The sequence below is a fragment of the Elephantulus edwardii genome, unplaced genomic scaffold (assembly GCF_000299155.1).
Source record: "Elephantulus edwardii isolate Elephantulus edwardi_28Jun2011 unplaced genomic scaffold, EleEdw1.0 scaffold00276, whole genome shotgun sequence".
In the NCBI taxonomy this organism is placed as follows: Eukaryota; Metazoa; Chordata; class Mammalia; order Macroscelidea; family Macroscelididae; genus Elephantulus; species Elephantulus edwardii.
The window spans coordinates 140,811-145,762 of record NW_006400026.1 but is presented as its reverse complement, the minus strand read 5'-3'; positions in this window follow the sequence as shown (position 1 = coordinate 145,762).

The window sequence follows — 4,952 nt, the reverse complement described above, 5'->3', positions numbered from 1 at the left end:
TGCTGGAGAAGAGTACTGAATGTACCATGGACTGCCAGGAAAACAAACAGATTCATCTTGGAGAGGATTAAACCAGGCTGCTCCTTGGAGGCAAGAATTCTGGGGCTTCTTCTGACATACTTTGGACATGTTGCCAGGAGGGACGGGTCCTTGGAAAGGGACATCTTGCTTGGGAGGTTGGAGGGACAGCGCATGGGGGGAAGACCCTCTATGAGATGGACTGGTTTGGTGACTGGGGTAATCGGGATGGGTGTGTAGGAGGCAGTGCGGTTGGCGCAGGATAGAGCAGGGTTTAGGGCTGTTGTGCATTGGATCGCGAGGAGTCGAAAACTACTCGATGGCACATAACAATAACAACAACACCTTTGAAAAATGCCTCTTCGTTATTGTCTGAGGTGACCTGCCCCTGTGCGCCACTTCCAAGCTTCCCTTCAGCCCAGGAGAATGTTCTCGCTGTCCCCAAGGGCCTCTTGTCCCCAAGGGTCTCTTCCCGTCGGTTTTTCCTGATATCTTTGAAAGATGCCTCATCGTTATTTTTTGACGTGACTTCCCTTTGTGCGCCACTTTTAAGTTTCCCTTCCGCCTAGGAGCATGTCTCGCTCTCCCCCAGGGCCTCTTGTCCCCAAGGGCCGCTTCCCGCTGGTTTTTCCTGGTACCTTTGAAAGATGCCTCTTTGTTATTGTCTGAGGTGACTTCCCCCTGTGTGCCACTTCCAAGCTTCCCTTCCGCCCAGGAGCACATTCTCGCTGTCCCCAAGGGCCTCTTGTCCCCAGGGGCCTCTTCCCGCTGGTTTTTCCTGTGTTTCAATGCAGTGTACATCATTTACCCCTCTTTTCTTAATTTCCCCCTTAACTCCGATGTCATTCGTATTTTATAAGTGGCATTATGCAGTATCTGTCCTTTTGTGACTGAGATCTTTCACTCAGTATAATGACCTCCAAGGTCATCCATTTTGTGTAATATTTCATGAGTCGTTTGTTTTTCAGTGCTGCATAGTGTTCTATTGTGTGAATATACCACAGCTTCTCTATCCTTTTGTTTGTTGATGGGCACTTGGGTTATTTCCATCTCTTTACTATTGTGAACAATGCATCAATAAACATGTTGTTGTTGATTGGTTTTGAGGCGACCCTATGAACAAAAGGCCTGAAGCCCCTCTACAACTATCGACATTTATGAAAGTTCATAGAGTTACTGGAGGCATACTGTTTAGGAAGTGGTTACCACTCCTGCTTCCAAACCTGTCATAGTATGTTATTGCTGTTATGTACCATTGAGTCACCTGTGAGATATATTGACCCTACGTACAGCAGCTCTGAACCTTTCCCTGCCCAAACATGGGTGTGCATATATCTGCTTGGGTGGAAATTCTGGTTTCGTTAGGGTGTATTCCAAGTAGTGAAATTGCTGGGTCAAATCATATTTCTATTTTCCACTTTTTGGGAAAATGCTATACTGCCTCCCATAGTTGTTGCACCATTTTACACTCCCCCCAACAGTGAATAAAGGGTTCCTGTTTCTCCACAACCTCTCCAGCATTTTTTGTTTACTGCTTTGTTGAATTTTGCTATTCTTACTGGAGTGAGATGATATTTCATAGTTGTTTTGATTTGCAACTCTCTTAGAGCTAGGGATTTTGAACATTTCGTCATGTGTTTGTTCACCATATGAATGTCTTCTTTGATAAAGTGTCTGTTCAAATCCTGTGCCCATTTCAGCTATTTTAAATAATCTTCAGCAAGATTTCACTTGCATGTGATATTAATAATATTGTTTGATAATTTCTGCACTCTGTTAGATCAGTAGGGTGTGAAAGAGGGAGAGAGAGAGAGAGAGAGAGAGAGAGAGAGAGAGAGAGAGAGAGAGAGAGAGAGAGAGGACTTTTCCAATCATTTGGCTACCTTCCTAATTTCTTGGCATAGACTAATGAGCCCATCTAGGGCTTTATCTCTTTGTTGAAAGTCTTCAATTGATTTTCTATCAACTTCTGATGCCAAATTTTTAATGGCAATAGGGTTTCAAAAATCTATTCTTGCAACTGAGTCAAAATCAATACATACCTGACTTTTCATTATTTCATTCATATTTCTTCTATGGAGTACTGATGGATTGAATGTATGAGAAAGTTGCATCCTTTAGACTAGAAGAATGATTTTCAAAAGCTTATACCAACAGAGCTCTCTATTAATAGAAATTATTTAAAAGTTTAAACTCTAAAAGCACACAATGAATCTAAAATAGGTATCATAACCCTGAGTGAGGTAGCAGTTAAAGATTTGGGAGTTAACATTTAATACAGGTAACGTTGAAATAAAATTCTTCATATGAATATTTCACAATGTTTCTAGGCATCATTGACTTGTGCTTGGACATGATTGTGGTTGGACATTTGGGCTGTTTGTATGTTCTTGTGATATAACTCTGATATGAACTTTGCTGTACAAGTTTCTGTGTCTCATTTTTGTCATCTAAAAACAAAACTAATCCAACATCATCTAATTCATGGTGATCTTATGCACAATAGAAACTAACACTACCCAAAGTCTCATCATATACCCAGCCATTGCTTTGTTTGAGACTATTACTACAATCAATGTGTCAATTCATCTTGTTAAGGCTGTTCTTCTACTTTTTCGGCCATCTCCTTTTCCAAACATCATGTGCTTTTGTAAGGTCTAACCATACCTAATAACATGGCAACATATGTAAGACGAAGTCTCACAATCCATGCTTTAAAGAAACTCTAGCTATACATCCTCTAAGACAGATTCGTGTGTTGTTTTGGCAGCCAGTTGTGTATTCAATACTATTCAGCAATACCACAACTGAAATGCATTCATTCATTTTTTAAACAAATATAGTTAGGGTTTTGCGTTTTGTTTTTTTTTTTAACATTAAGAAGAGTGTTTTATTGGATTAGGGTGCAAGATCTTCTGTTATCATTAGATGCTTTGAAGTCAGTTCTAACTCATTTACAACAGAATGAAACACTGCCTAGTTGTGTCTTACCCTTACACTTTTTACAATGGCAGTTGATCTTGTTGAAGGTCTTCATCTTTTTTAATAGACGCTCTACTTTGCCAAGCACCGTATCTTTCTCCAGATACTAGCCCCTCCTGATAACATGCCCAAAGTTTGTAATGTCAGATGCCTTGTTCTTGCTTCTATGGAGTAGTCTGATTCTGCTTCTTCTAAGACAGATTGGTCTGTTCCTTTGGCAACCAATGCTATATTCTGTATTCTTTAAAACACCACACTTCAAGGCATCCATTCCTCTTAGGTCTTCTTTCTTCATTTTCTAACTTTCACATGTGTATGAGGCAATTGAAAATACTATGACTTTAGTCAAGTAATACCTTAGTCTTCAAAGTAATACTCTTGCTCTTTTGCATCTTCAGATGTCCTCAGTGTAATGTTACTTGATTTTTAAAAAAATTTGTTTTGCATTTTACACTGTCTTATTTACAAAGTTTGAATACATTGTTTTTCACACTGGATCTTTCTCATTTCCTTCACTCACATCCCACTCATCAAATTGTTAGAACCTATACTCACACTTCTGCTTCCTCTCTAAACCCCCCTTGAATCCTAGTATTTATTCTACAATAATGGTTTTATACAGTTTCTGTCCTTATGAGACTGAATTACTTCACTCAGCATAATGCTCTGCAGTCCCTCCCAAGTTAGGTAGCAGTTTACAAAATCATTGTTTCTGTTTGCTGTATTGTATTCCATCATGCACATGTATCATCATTTTTCAATCTATTCAATTATGGTTGGTCATTTGGGCTGTTTCCATGTTCTTGTGATGGTGAATAGCACTGATATGAACATTGGTGTACAAATCTCTGTTTGTGCCTCAGTTGTATAATCTAAAAACAAAACTCACCCAACATCGAAACGTATTTTAATATTTGTTGTCATTTTCTTTGTTCTTTTATACTCACAGCAGTATGGGGAACAAATCAACGACACTTATTTTGGAGAAACAGATATCACAGTATGTTGTTCTTGTTGTTTTTGTTATTGTCATTTTGTGCCTTCAAGCAGCTTGTGAATCATTGTGACCCTATGTACAACAGCCCTAAACTGTGCTCTATCCTTTGCCAATCTTATTGTCTCAGACACATCTACCCAAATTACCCTAGTCAATGAATCAATCTGTCTCATTGGAGGTTATCCTCTCTTGCATTATCTCTTCACCATACCAAGCATGTCATCTTTCTCCAAGGACTGGTCCCTCCTTGTAACCTGTTCCAAAGTATAAACTTAAGAATCCTTGCCTCCAAGGAGCAGCCTTGTCTCATTCTCTCTAGGACAAACCTGTTTGTTCTCTTAGCAGTCCATGGTATATTCCATAATTTTCTCCAACTCCACACTCAAAAGCATTAATTCTTCTATCATCCTTAGTCATTGCCCAGCTTTATGATGCATTGAAAGTAATTGCAAAGACTATCACATGGATCAGAAATACCTTAGGCTCTAGTCTGACATTGTTGCTCTTCAGTATTTTGGAGAAGTCTCTGACAATAGACTTTCCTAATGCAATTTATCTTTTAATTTCCTTTCTTCTGGTACCTAGAATGTTGATTGTGTAGCCAAGACAACTAAAGTTGGTAACAATCTCAATCTCTTCACCACTTGCTATTATGAAATATATCTATTACCATATCCAACCTAGTAGTAGTATCTAAAGAAACCCACTTTCTTCCATAAGAAGTCTCTGACAAGCTGTTATTCATTTTCTTGAAGCTAAAAGAATCTAGCGCAACATTTATATTTTACCAGAAAAAAATTTAAAAAATCACCTATCATATATAACAGAAATGGCAAAGGAGGTTGAGTTTTCAAGCATGGAAATACAAAGGAAGAGGAACAGTTGTAAGCAGACACTGGTGATTGGGACATGGAATGTGAGATCCATGAATGTAAGAAAATTAGATATTGTTAAG